This window comes from Tamandua tetradactyla, chromosome 19, assembly GCF_023851605.1.
Source record: "Tamandua tetradactyla isolate mTamTet1 chromosome 19, mTamTet1.pri, whole genome shotgun sequence".
NCBI lineage: Eukaryota > Metazoa > Chordata > Mammalia > Pilosa > Myrmecophagidae > Tamandua > Tamandua tetradactyla.
In genome coordinates this window covers 32703633-32724396 of record NC_135345.1, presented here as the reverse complement: position 1 = coordinate 32724396, position 20764 = coordinate 32703633, and the positions used below count along the sequence as shown (strand labels likewise).

Genomic DNA, 20764 nt, shown 5'->3' with positions numbered 1-20764 from the left:
TTACACTGGAGCTTCTGGAGAAAAAAAGAACAATAAAAGCTTCATATGCAACTCTTTTCTTTTGAATCCAAGTAAAGTTGTAAGAACGAATATGTTATAGAAAAAATAAGTATTTTGCTTTATTCAAAGTAACATGGAAGCTATTGGTCAAAATTGGATATTATAGGCTAAAATTCCACAGTAAAATCTGAATAAAAGAAAAGAATATGTTGAGAAGGAAGACTAAAGAACTCTAGGCTCCATGCTTGAGTATAATAGAGTTCCACAAAAGGGTATCTATTATACTACAAAATGCAAAGGCAAAGGTTCAAGTGAGGTTTCATAGAGCAAAGAAGTAGATAAATTCTGAGCTGGAATAGTTCATGAAGGAATTGGGAAAGAAAAATGAGTCTTATTTTTTAAGCTAAAACACTAGAATAAACATTACTTCAAACAGATTCAGGAACATGGTGCATAAGCTTTAAAAAATCACTGAAAAGAAAACTGAGAAATACAGTGCTATAAAAATGAATGTAAAGAACATGATTGCTAGGAAAGATAGATGATAAGAATTCAATATAAAGCTAGTAGGAGCTCTCAAAGAAGAAAGAAAAAAAACAGAAAATGTTTCCAGATATAAATTTATAAATCTATTGAAAACACATTATTTATGAAAAGATAAGATGATATCATTAATAATGAGATCTATCTTAATGAAATCACCAAACTTTAAGTATATGGCTAGTCATTTCAGGAAAGCAAACATGGGTTTCATGTTTCTTTAATACAATACACAATATCAAAAAAATTGAGCAATTTCCACAAAATTCTATTTTGTGTGTGTGCAGAGATATGAATAGCTGCCTTTCACTGTTCTCAGATAGAAAATAATTAGAAAACTGAACTTATGGGCCATACTTGAGGTTAAAAGTATTTTATGAAAACACACAGACAACCAAATGATGTACCAAACAAAGGCCTAGCAGTTTAATACGGCAGAATGACAAGAGTAAAAATATAAAAGCTTTCATTCATTCATCAATATATGTATTCATTTATCAAATAGTACAACAATTATTAAGTAATATTGTCAGTCATTGTGCTAGACTATAGAACCAAAAACATGAATCATCTTTGTCCCCAGGGAGATGATAAACTATTTTCATTTTAACCTGCTGTTTCTGTTTCCTAGCCTATTCAGACAAATATGATGAAATGGGTTGGGTGTAACAACAGGAATTTATTTGGTCATGCTTTTGAGGCTAAAGGAAAGTTCAAATCAAGACATCATCAAGGCAATACTTTCTTCCCCAAATCCAGCATTCTTGGACTTGCTCCTGGAAATTCTTGGTTCCTCAGTTACATGGCAAAGTTCATGGCAGTGTCTCCTGGTCTCTCCCTTCATTTCCAGCCCCACTGAATTACAGCGTCTTGCTCCCTGTGGCTTTCTCTTTCTCTCTTTGTATTTAATTCCACTTATAAATGATTCCAGCAATAGGATTAAGTTCCATCTTGACTAGCTTGAGCCACACCTTACCCAAACAACCTCACCAAAAGGTCTTACTTATAATGGATTCATACTCACAGGAATGGATTAAATTTAAGAACATGCTTTTGTGAGCCATATACAGTTTCAAACCACCACACCTCCATTACAGGAATAAGACAAATGAAAGGGTTTTGAAAATTCAGACAACTGAATTGAGAAGTATGGGGGCATGAGACATTATATTGGAAATTGAATAGAGGGTAACATTTATAGCCAACTTAATACTATATTATCAACAATGTAATATGACTTCTAGTTTTCTCAACTATCTAATTCTGTTGGCAATACTGTTTATAACAAGAATTTGCCTTATTTTCACATCACACCATTAATTGTTACTGACTACATTCCACAGACCAGTGAGCTAGATGCTATGGATACAAATATGAAGAAGGCGCATTATTTGTCCATTAGGAATTCACTGTCTATGATGGAAGAGAGGAGATAAATTAAACAAAATATAAAATCTGGCATGATTAAGATATCCTATTATATGCTAGCTTTCAGTCCAGCATTGTATAGATTATCTTTAATTCATTCAAAACCTCCTAAAACTAAATATTATTATTTACATTAAATAGATGAGATACCATGAGCTTAAGTGATACTATTTGTAGGTCTTCAAGGGTAAAAGTGGTTTTCTTAAGCCAATAATGACTGATAGTTATTAAAACCAAGGAGATCGCATATGTGAGGGAAAGAAGACCAGAACAAGTGTGGAGTAGGCTAAGAAATGTGATAAATTCACTTTAGTTGAAGGTTAGACTTTGTAGGGAGCAATTACAACAGGTGAGGCTGATGCCAAATTGGAAACTGCCATGTACAGAGTGTCTTAGAAGTTGAACTTTGTCTTTTATGAAAGGGTAATGCGTAGAAAAATTTGAAACAGGGAAATGTCTTAATCCCATGAATGCTTTAGAAATGTAAGAAAAATGAATGAAGTCTACAAAAGAGAGACATGTCCCCAAAATCTTAGGTATGAAAATGTGAAATTAACTAGAGGAAGGTAGATCTTTAAAATTAAAGACGAGATCGTTTAGCAGAACTATTTTACTAGGAATATCTGAACAAGCTGGATCAAGAAAAATAAATCAGTGGAAAGCCTCAGAGGGATGCCAGGGCAGAAAGAATTATGAATCCATAATCTGAGGGAGAAGAGAACTGAACAACGATGAGTCCAACATTTGGGAATACTTCACTTTCAGAGGAACATGTGTTGCTCAGCTGACAGGCTGAGAAGCTGAATAGCACTTTTCATAAAAATTAGTCTCAGTGATCCAGTAATAATTCTCTGAAGAAATGGATTATCTAAACGAGACACTTTAGGATACAATCAAATAAGACATTTGGATAAAAGATATAAACTGGAATTTTATCAGGCTTAAGCAAGATTTTTCTAGTGGACAGCAGTTAGAATTGCTTGATCAGAAAGTATGCACATACTGCAAAACAATTTCCAGAAAATTGATAATCTTACAGCTTTTCCAGCAATGTGTGAGAGAATTCCTGGTTCTCCACTCTCTTGAGAGTTGCTGTTTTATTCATTCTGATAGTTTTCAGTTGGCTTGGCCAAAAAAATATCTTTTCCCAATTTATATTTTTGATTAGTAGAAACCGAGTATGTATTTATGTCTATTGATGGTTATTAAATTACATAAATGCATACAATGCATATTTGAATTTGTTTTTGTAAATACAATACTGGAATTAGATTCATGTGAACTTTAATAAGTTTTCTTAAAAATATTTAGGAAAGTCCACTTATCTAATTTTCCCTTCATTATTTTTCTATATTGCAATATTTCGCATATTTTCTATATTCCATGTTGCAATATTTCTATATTTACAATATTTGAAGACTTTTTGGATTACATTATTATTTTCATTTTCATAAAATTATGTTAATCATAGTAAATTCTTCTCCATATCATATGCATCAAGGATCTAATTCATAGATTATATTTTGTTCCTATCTATACTTTTTGCCATTATGAGTTGTCTTTTTTGGTCATCACTTTTACCAAGTCCAGTGCTTCCAGATAAAATATTCAAGATTCAAATATTACCAGGAATATTTTTTTTTAATATTTAGACAATAGAAAAGTGTTTCTATACTAATCATTCCTTTAATGTTGCTAGAAAGTTGCCCTTAGATTTTTTGACTATTACTATTACTGCCCTTTGTAAATTTTCCTTTTCTGTTAAATATTATCCATGGTAAATTCATTATAAATGGAGCTCCAGGAAGATGGCTGAATAGGGTAGATGGAGTTCAGCCCTGCTCCAAAGAAAAGTTAGAGAAGGGATGGGAGGGCAACTGAGATGGTGATTCAAGAGTGTAACTGACCTGGGAGAGCCTTGTGCACCACATAGGGCAGTCCTAGTTGCAAAAGCTGAAGAATTAAGAAGCAGAAAACTGGAGCCTAACTCAAAAGCATGGAGCCCATAGAAGCCCTCAAATGGGGAGATATAGACTAGGAAGTAAGCCAAGCCATGTTCCTTGAATGCACTACCCTCACCAGCTCAGCCCTGCAACCAGCGACTCACCCTACACCTCACCCACCTGAACCCTGTCACCCGTCCCCACTCTACTGTGTTCGAAGTCCTAAGACCCACCACCCCCAATACATGCACTCACCCCTTACCCATACCCCAAGTGTAGGCCATTCCACATTTCCTATACCCCTCCTGAGCACTACCTGCCCCTTCCTGCTTCCTGCAGGCTGTTGCCAGCCCAAAAAGGCTGCAGGCTCAAGATCCATACCCAGACTACACCTGCCCCATCCATATCACACAACCTCACCCCACCCCCATGAGCTCTGCACATTAGTTTACAGCTCTCCTAGTTTCGCACATGTGCACAGCCCGCAATCACGTCCTTCAACTCTGGGAACATCAATTTATGGCACTCTTAGACCCACGCATGTGCACGGCACTCAGTCATGCTTCCCAGCTCTGAGAAAGCCCTGAGCTGTGCAGCCGGCTGGGTCACAACTGTCCCCAGCCCATGAAGGCATAGCACCAATCCACTGCCATAGCTCTGCACCTGTGCACAAAGGTTCCTGCACCCTAGACAAGTGCACGCCAGGGTTACGTGTCCCAGACCTTTGTGCCTTTCCTCCCTGGTTTCTGGGTGCTCACTTTCACAAGCACCAGCATAACATCCCAACCTGCACCTATGCCTGTGCCACAATGCATCACTGCCCTGTTGTGCCCCACCCCGCACCCTGCATCCTGCTACACATTCACCCTGCAAACACAAGGCTTTGAACTCCTGAAGGAAATTAACTCCCAAAGTAAATTAATCAAGATATATAGATGTGTCAAAAACAACAAAAGATCACTATGCATATCACAATGCAGACAGATATAGCCCAGCCTAATGACCAAATTAAAACACCAGAGGAGACACAGATGTTGGAACAACTCATAAAAGAGATTCATGTAACTCTATTTAATAAAATAAGTGGGGTGGCTAATGACATAAAGATGATCAACAAGACAGTAGAAGAGCAAAAAGAGAAATGTGAAAGAATAGAGAAATGGCAGATAGCACAGAGATTAAAGACTGTTTACCAAATAAAAAACATATTAGAGGCACACAACAGCAGATTTGAAGAGACAGAAGAAAGAATAAGCAATATAGAAGATGGGATAACTGATTTTAAACAGTCAAAACAGAAAATGGCAAAAAAGATGCAAAAATTTAAATTGTATCTCAGGGAAATAATGAACAAAACAAAGTAAACAAATATAAGAATCATTGGTGTCCCAGAAGGAGAAGAGAGGAGTAAAGGACTAGGAACAGTAGTTGAAGATATGATGGGGAAAAACTTCCCAAATCTTATAAAGGACATAAATAAACAAGTCAAAGAATCCCAGTGAACTCCAAACAGAATAATTCCAAATAGGCCTTCCCCAAGACAAGTATTAATCAATCTGTCAGATGTTGAAGAGAAGCAGAAAATTCTGAAAGTGGCAAGATCTACTACATACCAAGGAAACCACATAAGACTGAGTTCACACTATTTAACTGGCACCGTGGAGGTGAGGAGGCAGTGGTATAATACATGTAGGATCCCCAAAGAGAAAGACTTCCAGCCAAGAATGCTATACCAAGCCAAACGGTCCTTCAAAAACTGAGGGAGAGATTAAAATTTTCACAGAGAAATAAATCCTGAAATTATTTGTCAACAAGAGACTGGCCCTACAAGAAATACTAATGGGGGTTCTGCCAGTTAAAAAAAGAAAGGAGAAGGACATCTGGAGAAGGACACAGAATTGAAGAGTACCAGTAAGGGGTAACTTAAAAGATAAAAAAAAAAGAAAGAGGGAAAAATATATAGATCTGACAAATAAAATTTAAAAAAGATAAGATAGTGGACTCAAGAAATGTCTTTTCAGTAATAACTTTGAATGTTAATGGAACTAAACTTACAATCAAAAGATATAGACTGGCAGAATGGATAAAAAAATATAATCCAGCTATACGCTGCTTACAAGAGAGTCATCTTAGACACAAGGATACAGATAGATTGAAAGTAAAAAGATGAAAAAAGATTTTCCATGCAAGTTGAAACCAAAAGAAAGCAGGAGTAGCTATACTAATATCAGACAAAATAGATTTTAAATGTAAAGACATCATAAGAGATATAGAAGGGCACTATATATTAATTAAAGGGACAATTCACCAAGAAGATATAATAATCATAAACATATGGGCTCCCAATCAAGAAGCTCCAAAGTACATGAGACAGACATTAGCAAAACTGAAGGGAGGGAAATATAGATATTTCAACCATAATAGTAGGAGTTTTTAATACATCATTCTCTTCTATAGATAAAACATCCAGACAGAAGATTAACAAGGAAACAGAGAAGTTAAGCAACTTGGTAAATAAATTAGACCTAACAGACATATATAGGTCATTGCATCCCAAAACACAAGTATATACATTCTTCTCTAGTGCTCATGGAACATTCTCCAGGATAGATCATATGCTGGGCACATATGCTAGATATTTATAAATTTAAAAACATTGAAATTATTCAAAACACTTTCTCTGATTATAATGGAATGAAGCTGGATCCCAATAACCACCAAAGAGCAAGAACATTCACAAATATATGGACATTAAATAACACAATCTTAAACAACCAGTGGGTCAAAGAAGAAATTGCTAGAGAATTCAGTAGCTATGTGGAGATGAATGAAAATGAGAATTCAACTTATCAGAACTTATGGGATGTGGGAAAGGCTGTGCTGAGAGGGAAATTTATTTCCCTAAATGCCTATATTGAAAAACAAGAAAGACCAGAAATTGAGGACTTAACTTTTCACTTGGAGGAACTTGAGAAAGAACAGCAAACTAACTCCAAAGCAAATAGAAGAAGAGAAATAACAAAGATTAAACCAGAGTTAAATGAAGGGGAGAACAAAAGAAAAATAGAAAGAATCAATAAAACCAAAGTTGGTTCTTTGAGAAAATCAATAAAATTGATGGGCCACTAGCAAGACTGACAAATAAAAAATGAGAGAGGATAAAAATAAACAAAATCAGAAATGAGAAGGGATGCAGAGACCCTGAAAAAATAAAAGAAATCATAAGAGGATACTATGAGCAACTATATGCCAACAAACTAGACAACATAGATGAAATGGACAAATTCCTGGAAACACAGAAACAAGCTACGCTGACTCAGGAAATATAAAAGCTCTCAAAAAATCAATTACAAGTAAAGAGATTCAATCAGTCATCAAAAATTTTCCAACAACAACAAAAAAGCAGAGGACAGGTGGCTTCACTGGAGAATTTTATCAAATATTCCACAAAAAGCTAAAACCAGTCCTGCTCAAACTTTTCCAAAAATTTGACGAGAAAGGAACACTACCTAATTCATTTTATGAAGCTAATATCATTTTAATGCCAAAACTGGGTAAAAATGCTATAAGAAAGGAAAACTACAGGCCAATCTCCTTAACGAACATAGATGCAAAAATTCTCAACAAAATATTAGCAAATTGAATCCAACAACACATTAAAAGAATTGTACACCACAGCCAAGTGGTGTTTATACCAGGAATGAAAGAATGATTCAACATAAGAAAATTCATTAATGTGATTTTTTTATAATGCCACTAAGTACAGAGTTGTTTGTTATGATTAAATAGGTCCCTGGAAAAAAATAGTCCAAATGAATGAGAGACATGAACTAATTTGAATAAACCATGGAAGAATTCATGGAGGGACTCATTTGTAGGAACTGTTGAGGAATTTTCAGTAATGAAAATGGGAATTTGTTAACAAATTGAAAGAGAAAAATCACATGATCATCTCAATTGATGCTTTAAAAGCATTTGACGAAATTCAACATCCTTTTCTGATAAAAACACTCCAGAAGATAGGAGTCAAAGGTAACTACCTCAATATGATAAAGGGAATATATGAACAATGGATAGCCAGCGTCGTACTCAATGGAGAGAGACTGAAAGCCTTCCCCCTAAGATCAGGAATGAGACAAAAATGCCCACACTCACCACTATTATTCAACATTGTGCTAGAAGTTCTAGCTAGAGCAATCAAGGAAGACAAAGAAATAAAAGGCATCCACATTGGAAAAGAAGAAGTAAAACTTTCATTATTTGCAGATGACATGAAATGAAATTTCATAATTTTCATTATCATGCAGATGACATGATACTGTACATGGAAAACCCCAAGAAATCTAGAACAAAGTTACACTGCATACCATATTATATCCAAAATTATAAACTATTGAACTCCTCCATAACTTCATACCAAATTATCATTCTGACCAGAATTTTCACTGGTTTCTGCATGTGCCCTACCTTGTAGCCAGATTTAGGTTGTTGTTGTTTGGCTAAACATGTCCTGTGTTAATGTATTTATCAATTCCCATTTTCATTACTGAAAATTCCCCAACAGTTCCTACAAATGAGCAAATGAGCCCCTTCATGAATTCTTCCACAGTTTATTCAAATCAGTTCCTATCTCTCATTCATTTGGACTGTTTTTTTTTTCCAGGGACCTATTTAATTTTCCAGGGGCCTAATTAATTAATAAACAACCCTGTACTTAGTGGCGTAAAAGAAAAAAATATCTAAACTAAATAATCACTTTAGTATGTCTATGGATATTTTGAGGTCAAGAATTGGTGCAGTAGTTGCTCAGTGTGCCGGCCATCATTTTTCAAGTAGGCACCGGTTCTTGCAAGATCGTGAATAAATATTTTTGTTCTCCACAAAAAAAAAAAAAAAAAAATCCGTGCAGGGCATGGTGGACATGGCTTATCTCTGTTCCTCAATATTAAGGTTTCGTGAATGGACAGAAATGATTCAAAGTTTCCGGGACTGGAATTATTTAGACATAAAAGTCTATAGCCTGGGCTTAAAGGGCTCAAAATTTGGGCTCAGCTGGGACTGCTGACAAATATCAACAATAGGAGCCATCCATGCTGCTGAGGCTTCTTCAAATATAGTATCCTTATGGTAATAAAACTTCTTATAAGGCGACTCACGTCTTCAAAAGTGACTGTGCCAGAAATGAAGTGGAAGTTATATGTTAAGTTATTGCTAGTTTCAGAAGTCATGCACTGTTTTAGTTTCTTAGATGGTTAAAGCAAATACTAGGAAATGATTCAGAAACAATGCTTAGTACAAGTCTCATCATAATTCATTATAGGTGTGGTCTGTCCTGGCACATTAATTTCCGGTCTGTGGACCTGTGAAACCTAGAGAACAAGTTATTTGCCTTGATATTCAATGGAGGAACAGGCATAAGATAAACATTCCTATTTCCATAGGGATAAATTTGAAGGAAAACAAGGGTCATGAGTCCTGAACAACTCCCAAACCCAGTAGGCAGACACCATTAGATATCAAGTCTGAGAGTCATCTACAGAACAATGTTTTGTCCTTCAGTCCTGTTGGTACAACAGCTCGACCCCGTCCAAGCATTTGTACTGCAGCCTTGCTGTCCCCAAACACTGTGGTGAGGTCTCCACACTCTCCAAGCATTGGGTGATAGTCAGATGCTTCTTAATCCCTAGAAAACAGGCTACAAGTTCTGAGAACAGTCAGATGGTAGTGTTTTTCTTAAATAGTGCAAGAGAAGGCCCACCCCCTCCAGGCATCAGGGTAGACTCATCCTTCCCACATGTGGGTGGGCCCACTCTATTGGCAAGAGAGACTGTCTTTGGTCTAGATTTCAGCTTCCATGGTGGTCACACCCTTTTCTGTCCTTTTAGTCCAAGCTGGGAGTGGTTCCTTTCATACAGATCTCCAAAACCTTTTCAGCTTTAAATTGTTACACAGGGGCCCAAACCATCAGACAAAAGAATTTTCCATAGATCCTTCCTGGAAAACTACATTTCCAAGCCTGACTTACATTGAAATGGATGACTTTATCCATGTTTGGTTAAACCCTCACATGAAACACTATTCTCTTAGGATTCATTTTCTAGAAGCCCAGAAATGCCCAAGTCATCAATGTCTAGTTTCATTTATCATAAACTACAAGGAGAAATCAGGCTGCACTTTATCCATACTTAGTTTGGAATTCTCCTCAGCGAAATATCCAAACTCATCACTTTCAAATCTTGCTTTCCATCCGGCATCAGAATGTGATGTTCTCTGCATCTGTAAAACAAGGATCACCTTTCTTCCACTTTCCAGTAACACATCCATCATTTCTGTCTAAGGTCTCATTAGAAATGCCTTTAGCATCCACATTTCTATCAACAGTTTTTTCAAAGCAATTTAGGCCTATTCTATAGAATGCATCACAAATTTTCCAGTTTCTACCCATTTACAGTTCTTTTGGTATTTGCAACAGCAACACTCATTCTCCTGGTAACAAAATTTATTTTAATTTCCTAGGCTGTTTAAGCATTTAGCATGAAATGGTTCATTTTTAAAAAAGGGGAATTTACTTGCTCAGGGTTAGAATCCAGGATAATGTCCAAATCAAGGTATTATCAAGGTGATCCTTTCTTCCTAAACACCTGCTGTCTAAGATCCTTGGTTCCTCTTCCACATGGCAAGGCACATGGCTGTGTCTGCTGGTCTCTCCTTTCTTTTCCACATATCTTTGCATTCACCTTCTTGCTTCAGTGGCTTTCTTCCTTTGTGTGGATTTCATTTTCTTATAAGAGACTTTAGTAGTAGGATTAAGACCCATTCTTAATGAGGTGGTGGTCACACCGTAACTGAAATGTCCTCATCGAAAGCTCTTACTTACGAGGGGTTCAAAACCACAAGAAAGGATATTCTTTAAGAACATGTTTTTTTCTGGGGTACATACAACTTCAAACCACCCAATGCAGTGTCACTTTACTACACGTGAGTCACCTAAGACTAGCCCGGATTCCAGATGTAGATGATTAGATCAGATCCTACCACCATATGGGAAGAGAGTCAAATAACTTGAGGTTACTTTTAAAATCATAACAAATCCCAATATCATTCTAAGAACATAATTATATTTTCTGAGAAATTTATTCTTAGTCTTTTTGTTGTTTTCCCTACTCTCTCCACTTGGAGTAATACACTTTAACACACAAGCTATTTTACTTCTTCCAACTTTTGAGTGCCAATTTCAGCAGTATACAAGCATATAATCATTGACTACATCAAATTAAATTGCAATTATTTTTAACTTTTGGGTTTGGCATAATGTTTGAAAAGACAACTAAAAAGTTTAGTTTAGCATATTTAATTAATATAAGCCCAAATGCATATACGTACATGTCCATGATTTTATAGTACATTAACAGTTTAACATACTTTGATATATTCATTCACTCAAAAATGGTCATTGAACACCCATTATGAGGCAAGAACAGTGTTTGTTTGTCGTTGAATATAATGTGGTATTTATCAGTGATTTGTTTTCTGGCTCATTGGTCTCATAGATTAGTGATAAAGTAAGCATGGTTATAGAATTATGGAAAATAATTGAGTTCACAAAGAATAAATATTTTACAACACTTTAGTTAGGGCCATTTGTTTTGCAATGAGCTTTTAAAGAAATGCCCATTATACAGCATTAACATATATATCATGTATACATATAAATAAATCATATATATATATATATATATATATATATATATATGCCACTCATTACAAGAAAAGAACCTGAACAATTATTTTAAATTCTGAATTAACTTTTGGCTAACTACATTAATTTAGGTGTTGAAAATTGTTTTCATAAGCTCTTTTCTACCTAATTATAAAAGAAATTTTCAAATTATGTGGCTTTTAAAATTATGTTATAAAATGCAGTATGTGCCTTGAAATCATAGCCTTTCTTTCTTAATTAAATAGAATCATTAGATATCCAATCAACTCACTGCTTTTTACTTTAAAGTCATGGCTTTGTTGTTCTTGGTTTTTCAGATATGATATTCTCCTTTGGTAATCTAGAGCATTATCCTGTTTTGGTTTTCCAGGAGTGTTATAACAAATACCCAGACTGGCTGGCTTAAATAACAGGAATTTATTGTCTCACAGATCAGGAGGCTAGAAATCCACAATCAAGGTATTGGTAGATCATGCTTTCTCTTTAGTCTGTAGTGTTCCAGAGGTGTCTTGCTGACAATCAATGTCTTCCTCTGTCACATGACTATCTGTCTTCTTTAGTTTCATCCTGTGACTTCTCTCTTCTATGTTCAAATTTCCTTTACTTTATAAAAACTCCAGTCCTATTGCATTAAGGCCCACTGTGATTCAATTTGGCCTCATATTTATAGAATCTTTGAAGATCCTATTTACAAATGAGGACTTGAACATGTCTTGTGAGAGACATTATTAAATCCTCAAAACTGACTATATGCAATGTATGAATCATTGAATAGGGCACAAGGAATTCCTTTTATTTTTGAATGGCACATCCTTGATTTTTTTGGTAGGTAGCTTCATTGTGCCATGATATTTATTTTAAATTTGGACCAACATTATCGACACAAATAGATGATAATTTTCTCATATATCAATGCATAGACTGTGCTCTAAATGAATCTATTTCATTTTGTTAGTATAGAAACAAGTCCTAATGATAATACTCAGTGTTGCTCTAAACAAAATCTGAATTAGCTTTTAATGCTCTGTTATAATTTCCCTGAGTTATTGCAAAGGTCATTCTATCTCAAAATACCTTTCCTGAGTCCTATAAATTAATTTATAATAGCCATTATAATAAATTTTCACTGGATAGATTAAAAGTGAACTATGATAATGTAAATCACAAATCAAAATGTTGTGTAGGTATTAAATAAAATTGAATCTGGATCCTGGCATTTGGATATTTTAATTGCCAAAAAGATTCAATGACCATGGCTTTTGATCTAATGCTACAGCACATCAAGCAAGAAAGTGATGATAAACAGAGCTGATAAATGAAACATCAAATGGCTCATTGTTTATCTCCTTTGCTGACTGAAGAGTTACAAACACTCTTTGACAGGCCATTTGCAGTGATCTGGATGAGAAGCCTATTGAAGAATTCAACTAACTGTTCTTTGTTAACCTGAGAAAAAGATATGAAAACATATGAGTAAATAATAAGGTAAGTAAAAAACTGTGATTCAAGAAACAGTTTCATTGTTCTCAAAGCTGACCCAGTTTAATTTAGTTTATAGTTTGTCTTTAGTTTTAAAGTATTTTATTTTGTCCCATTTGAAAATAATTATTTTGTGCCCAGAGAGTATAAATTCCTATTGAGAGGAATACGTAGAATAAATGAATAAAAGTACTGCACTTAGTTGCTTGTGTATACTCTGTGCTTCATATAAATATAAAAGTAAATTTTTTAGCTTTATCCTTTTGAACTTAGGAAATTTGAAGCTTTTCTATTGCATTTGGAATGTAACATAATCTATCTCATAATTATAAAAAATATATGACACTTTTGAAACTTTGTGTATTTCAATGTTATCAGTGGGGAAAGTTTAAACAGAGAATCCCCTTAAGCTGATGATTGGGAAAATGAGCCTTAGGCCTGTCTTTGGGGAGACTCAATGGCAGAAGTCCAGATGACACGTGACTGGAGTGCAACATTTTATCTATTTGACTATTAAGACAAAAAATGGATGCCTCCTGAGGAAGATATGGTGGTTTATACTTTATGTTTGTGGTGCTGCACTGTGTTACAAAGAATTCCTTGAATGGCATCGATCACAAAATAAGTGACCTGGAACAAAGATGGTCTACAAAAGGCAGTCAACTGGGAAAATTCTCTCCACCATAGCACTGCCCTTCAGCAGAAGTTTTCTAAGCGATACTGCATGGTGTCAGTTATGATTCAAGCAGAATAGTAAAGAAAAGAGTGGGAGACAGTACAAAAACATATGTTCTCCTCTAATGCCCTGAATTGAATTCATGATGTTTCTAAAGTGAGTGTATTCAAATCTTTGAATATGAGGGACAAAATTAAGCAAGCAAAGAAAATGCTGCCATTACCTTTAATAAAAAAACAATGCATACATTGTTCACATTATTTAAAAATTCACTTGAAAGATAAAAGAAAATTCAATATGATTACTAAATTATTAAATAATATTACAAATATATGATTTCAAATGGGCAATAAGAAATAATATACAATGCATTGAAGCTATAATAGAGGTGAAATAAATAAAAATTAAAGCATATATTTATAGTAATGTTTCATGTGTGTGTGTGTGTGTGTTTGCATGTGGATACATGTGAATGCAAGATAGGGCAGTTTTTTCTTTTGGCTAGAGCTGGGATTCAAAATTATCCAGGTTATATTGATTGCTTTTTCCTCTTCACTTTTTTTTTTTTTTTTTTTGGCATGGGCAGCCTCTGGGAATCAAATCCTCTTCACTTTTACAGTATAGATTTGTACTAATTTATAATATAGTGGTAGATGGTGCGATGGTGGCTCAGTGGCAGAATTTTCGCCTGCCATACTGGAGACCTGGGCTGGATTCCCAGTGCCTGCCCTGCAAAATAAAAACAAAAGAAAAGAAAAATAAAACATAGTGGCAAAAAAACTTCAATGAAAAATAACTTGAATCAATTTGAATCAGTTCCACAAGTGGTATTCAGGTATATAGAAGGCATATAGAGCCATGTGTAATGGGCTGTGGGGGTTGAAGGATTAGATAATCGAGGCTAAATTATGGAGATAGACTAAGGACTCCTGAACTATAATTTCTCTAAAGAGCAAAAATACTTTTTCTGTTTCTTGAAAGTACTCTCAAAAGTAAGGTTAAGGACTTAGAAGAGCTAATTTTAGAAAGGCAAAATCAGAAGGTATGGTAGAACCTTGATTCAACAAATTATTGGTAATTGTGATGGTGCCTCAGTTTACCAAAGCCTAAAAATAGAAGTAACTTGAAGGTCAATTTAAACTGATTAAAGACTGCATATATATACTACTACCTCATTGACACATTTTTAACTAAACGAAAATCTTCTTTAGGTTTGTTAAGACTTTTAAAATGCAATATAACAGAAATGGATTGGTTTTTATAAAAAGGATTTATTATAAGGTCCAAGTTATAATTCTGAGGCTGTGAAACTGCCCAAATGTAAGGCACCAACAAAAGAATACCTTCCTGGAGGAAAGGCAGCATCCGGTTTTCTCTGTCACATGAAATGGATATCCAAATAATTGCTGGCCCTTCAGTGTTGGTTTCAAATGGCTGGTTCAGCTTCTTTGGGTCTTTCCAGCTTCTGCTGGGGCACTTTCCTTCTGCCTCTCCAAAATGTCTGTTTGCTCTCTTAAGCATTCTAGGAAACTAATTAAGACCCACTTTGAATGAGCAGGGGCACATCTACAAGGGAATAATCTAATCAAAAGGTCCCATCCAGTCTTGGGTGGGTCACATTCCCATGGAACAATCTAATTAAAAGTTCCCACCAACAGTAAGCCTGCACCCACAAGATTATATTAAATGAGCACGACTTTTCTGTGGTACATAACAGTCTCAGACCAACACGTGAAACCAGCAAAGAGGCTCCAAGCCTCCAGGAACGTTACACAGAAACAGAATGAACTCAAATCGAAACCCCAAAGTTCCTGGAAGTAGGTTTTGTTAGTCAATGGCCATAGGGCTCAGCTGAGTAGCCTCTGAAAGCCTGAGCCCTGATCAGGGGCTGATACAAGGTATTTATAGACAGAATGGCTGGTAGCATCTTCCTAATATGGCAACTGGTTACACTTGAGGAAGGTGAGTGACTACTCACTGGTGGCCAGAATTAGGAAGGGTTGTGAAAGCTGAGTTACTGGGGAGTGGGGGAGGGGCTTGTTGCTGCATTCCTCACCTTGATGCTTGCTCATGTTAGTGAACAATTGCATTGCTTATATCTCATTTTCCTGTTGTGATAGGTATCAGTATTTCCACACTTCCAGGACCTGGACCATTGTTTTCTTTTCTACCAGAGCCTCTATGGAGTGCTGCAGACCACCTGTCAGGAGTGGTAAGAGGCATGGCACAAGGAGGCACATGCCTAGAAGGCCTAGGACACTGGTGATCAGGGTTTTGAATTCCTTAAAGGTAGAAAACCACCCTCTGAATAGATCACCTGAGCTCCAACCATTCCATGTCTGTACAAGGCACATGGGCTAGTTCACTCATCTGATAGGCTAGTTCCCTGATAACTTTCCCTTGTTCATCTATTTGGAGACAATAAGTCCAATTAAACTTTCCACAAACCCCTCCTCATCTGCTAGGAGATACTCTAGACTCAGTCTATTCTAATAGATTGTGGCTCAAATTTTGTCCTGATTATCAGCCAGGGAGTTCCGGGTCATTGCAGTCCTGTGGGTTATTAACTTCAATACAACTTGAAAATGGATGATGCGGTTGAGCATGTAAATGGGAGTTTTATAGCCCCAGGAATCATCTTCGGCCCAGGTTGCAGGTCCATAATACTGGATTATTCATTCTGGGGCTACTCATTATCCTTCCAATACCCAATGGTTATTCCTGCATTTACTCCTCTCTTCTGTCTGGGGCTCACTCTCATAGGGTATCCTAGCTGTCCTCCCCATGCCAGATGGGCTAGGAAAAAGGCTGGTCTGATGGTTCCTATTGTGCATGACCCAGTCTACCTAGCGGGTAACTGCCTATAGGCTGTCTGCCCACATATCCAGTAGAGCCCTGCAGGGGCCGGCCAAGGGCCGAGGATGCTCGCATCCTCCCAATATGTAGTCAGATTAAGCACAGGGAAAGGGGATGATTGGCTGTCATGTTCATTCCCTTTCCAAGCAGTTCTCCTGGTATTTTTGTTGTACACCTGCTGTCTTAGACATAGGAGCCCACCAACTGGTGTGAATAATGAGCCCCATCATGCCACACAATGTTTCCCTACCATAGCAGTAGCTAGATTCCACTGGCTGCCCTGAGGCTTGGGGAATTCAGAGAGAGTCATGCTTAGGTTTGTGGGCACTCATTCCTGGGCTTCCCATGGCCACTGATTTCCTATTCTTGTGCCTCCACAGACATAACATGAGATGATATTGAGAGAGGAAGCTATCTGCTCAGCCAGCTATACAAACAGGTTCTGGATGGGTCTGGGAAGGTCTGACTCTTGTCTGAAGTAAGTGGAGTAAAGGGTCCTTTTTAGAACTGGTTGACGGGCCCACGTTCCCCAGTGTAGCAGGATGGGACCCTATGCCATTCGTCAGCATGTTGGCCCCGACTCCCAGTTAGGGAATCCCCAGGACTGTGTACACCTGTCTACCAGGAGGACTGGGCATGCTGAGCTCCTTAAGTTGGTGGGGTTAAAACTGTACAGAACCTGGGTGCAAGGAATAAATGTCCTAAATGTCCCTGAAACCTGTGCTGGCGGCTGGAGTTGACTGCTGAGCTCCCTACCATGATCTTGCAAGCTTACAATCAGGTGTGTAAAGTCCAGCATCGTATATGTGTTGAAGGTTAGACATACTATGGGGCTTCCTTCAGGGGCAGTAGCAACAGTTTTTCCTTGATAGAACAGTAAGTATAGCATTACTTGACCTGGTGAGGTGGGATTATAGCATACAGGGGGACCTTCCTTTAAGGTGCACATAGAGTGCTGGGTTTCATTAAGAATGCAGGTCTGAGAACTGCCCTGGCATGAATACTGGCTATAGACAACTATGGTAGTTTCCACATTTTGTCCAACTTAGGTGGTCACGAGGCATGCCTGACAGGCATCATTCCCCTTGGAAGGGCTTATGACCATGTTGAGCAGAAAAAGAGGAGTGAGGTGCATGGTGTTGGCTATAGGGGTTGCACCGCATGAAGATACAATTAACCTCAGGGGAGGAATGGAGACGCACACTCTGGGCAGTGGCTAGGAAATGCAGGAGGATCAGGAACCCGATTAGCAAGAACAGGGGGCCACAGTAGCACTTACAGGGAAGGGGAAGGGGACACTTAAGCTGGTGCACAGCTCCTCAAGCTTTGGCCATGCGTAGATCAGTCAGCTTCCGGGGGTGACTGAAGTCGGGCTTGAAGGTCTCCTTAGGCTTCAGCCATGCGCTGACTAGCTGCTTCCGGTGAGCTAGAGCAGGGCAATGATGACCACTCAGACTTCAGCCATAGACTGGCCAGTTTACTTTGGCTGTGATGGAGAAGGGCATGATGGCTTCTGGAGAAGGATGCACATCAGATGTTCAGGATCAGGGCTACACTCCCAGGGGTCGTCTGTGGTGGCCCTCTTGACCAACAGTGGTGAATCACGGGATGATCCCTGCAACTCTGACTGCTGTTGGGGTTGCTAAAACAACATGGTAAGGGCCTCTCCACTGAGGCTGGTGGGAGCCTTTTCCAATCTTTTACCTATACCAAATTCCCTGGCTCAAATCCATCTATGGGGGGATAGATGCTAAAAGGCCTGGGAACTGCTTCTAATGCTTTCCTTTTAGGTCACCTAAAGCTTTTCCTGCTGAACCAAATGCTAGATTAGACTTAAGTTTCCAATTTCCCTGAGATTTCCCTGCAAGATTATGGAGAGGGGGTGGTGGCTTTCCATACACTAGTTCAAAAGAGGAGAAGCCCGTTTTCTTTGTAGGGGCAGATCTAATTCTAAACAGAGCTACAGGGAGTGCCTGTACCTGTCAGTTTTGTTTCCTGGCAATTTGTTTTTTCAATTGCCCCTTCAGAGTCCAGTTCATTTGTTCCACCTTTCCACTGCATTGTGGCCAGTAAGCAGTGTGGAGTTTCCAAGTTATCTATAAGGCCTTCCAGATTTGGAGGGCCTCAGCTCCAAAGGTAGGGCCATTGTCTGAGCCAGTAGTGAGTGTCATTCCATACCAAGGAATGATGTCCTGTAAGAGGGCCTGTGCCACCTCCTGAGTAGTTTCCAAGTGAGTGGGGTATGCCTCCACCCATCCTGAGAAAATCAGACAAATACCAGGAGGTGGTGACCCCCTTATGCCCGTGGCAATTTAGTGAAGTCAACCTGTAGGTGCTCAAATGGGTTTAGACCTACTAACTGGTTGTTTAGTCCTCACATCCTGGTGCTAGGCATTAAGATCTCGATGGCTGTCCCTTCCCACTCATGTGCAGACAGGGTGAAGGGTTTCTACAAGTCTGAGAGGCCTAGACTCGGGGCCTGTGTGACTGCCATCTCTGGATGCTGGAAAGCATGCCCTTGCTCGGTTCCCCACTGGAATGGGTCTTTGTCGCACTCCTTTGTGACTTTGTAGAAGGGTCTCGCTAAAAGCACATAGTTCAGGATCCAGACTTTTAAAGAACCCAGTTGCCCCTCAAAATTCTTCGACTAGTTTTCTGGAAGTTGGCATGGGGATGGCAGACTACCCACTTACACTCCAGCCCTAGGCTTCTTGTCCTTTGCTGTAGAGGCTCAAATATTTGACATGCTGCTGCAGATTTGGGCTTTCTCCTGGACACAAGGTAGCCTGCCTGGTTCAAGTGGTGAAGAAGGTGCTCTGACCCTAGCTTACTGTCACTGAGGAATTCGGTGGCAAGCAGGAGGTTATTTACATATTGTAGGGCAATGCAGTTGTAATCTTTGGCTGGGAATGATTGTAGGTCCTTCCCTACTGCTTGCCCAGAAATGATGGGGGAGTTTTTGATCTCCTAAGGCAACCAAGTCCAAGTATACTGTCTTCTGGTTTCCACGGAGGGTTTTTCCCATTCAAAGATGAATATTTCCTGGCTGACTAGGGCTACCCAGATGCAGAAGAAGGCATCCTTCAAGTCCAAGCATGAGAACCATCTGACTTTCCCTGGGACCAGGCTGAGGAGGATATATGGGTTAGGAACCACAGGGTGAATGGTTTCCATGGCTGCATTGACTGCTCACAAGTCCTGGACTAGGTGGAATTCTCCTGTTTGGAATTTCTTCATGGATGGCAGGGCAGATAATCTGGTGGGAATCCAGCCATGCCAAATGGCCTTGGATATCCTTGAGGGCCTTCTGAGGGATCAGGTATTGTCTCACTGCCACAGGGTGTGCCATAGGCTTCCGGGAAATTACCTGTGGGGGTCAGTGTTTGGCTAAGCCTGGTGGGTTGTGCTCAGTCCAGACACTTGGAATATCCAGAAATGGCAGGCTAGGACAGACCTCCCCTCCCACCTTGGGCTCCTCATACAGCTGCCATTCTTTGCCCACTGGTGCAATTAGAAGTAAGATCTTCTGGGGCCATCAATCCCCAAGGAGGCTTTTCCTCCAGGTCTAAAATTAATCTGGGCATACAGTTTCCTGAGGAGGCCTCTCCCTAGTAGGGGCATTAGGCATTCCGGCATGTACAGGAAATGGTATGACACTGCGTAGCCCCCAATACTGTATGGTCTTGAGGAATGTTTTTTTCCCATACCTCAACAGTGGCACTGACTATGTGTACCATTCAGCCTAAAAATGGCTGAGGTCCCCAGGGGCTGGGTTAGTACAGAGTGTTCAGCCCTAATATCTATCATAAAGTCCAGTGCTTGGCTCCCCAATTTTACCTCTACCATGGGTTCCTGGGGGCTAGAAAAATGGAACCTGATCTGTCCTAGTCGGAAAGCTCATCACTGGCCAGAGCAGTGGTGGCAGGATCAGGGTGAGGCCTGGAGTTGGCATCCTGCCTTCTCTTGTTTCCAGTGGGGCAGATTTGTTGGGACTCCTCTTCCAGTGCCCTTCCTCCTTGCAGTAGGCACACTGGTTCTCTCCCAGGGGTACTCAGGTTTTCCGGTCTTGCCCCTTGGTTTCTTGAGTGGCTCGTCTGCCATTTGAATGAGGAATCCTTTATC

At 38.7% G+C, this 20764-nt stretch overlaps 1 long non-coding RNA gene across 1 annotated transcript in view; it reads left to right on the top strand.

Moving 5' to 3' along the window:
• The window catches only part of LOC143663120 (uncharacterized), a 31475-nt gene extending 14309 nt beyond the window's left edge, over nucleotides 1–17166 (top strand). Inside the window, exons 5-8 of the long non-coding RNA XR_013165820.1 lie at nucleotides 12002–12090; nucleotides 13015–13116; nucleotides 15907–15998; nucleotides 17023–17166. This is a non-coding gene — a long non-coding RNA (uncharacterized LOC143663120). The remainder of the gene's footprint in view (nucleotides 1–12001; nucleotides 12091–13014; nucleotides 13117–15906; nucleotides 15999–17022) is intronic.
• The last annotated feature ends 3598 nt before the right edge of the window (nucleotides 17167–20764 follow it).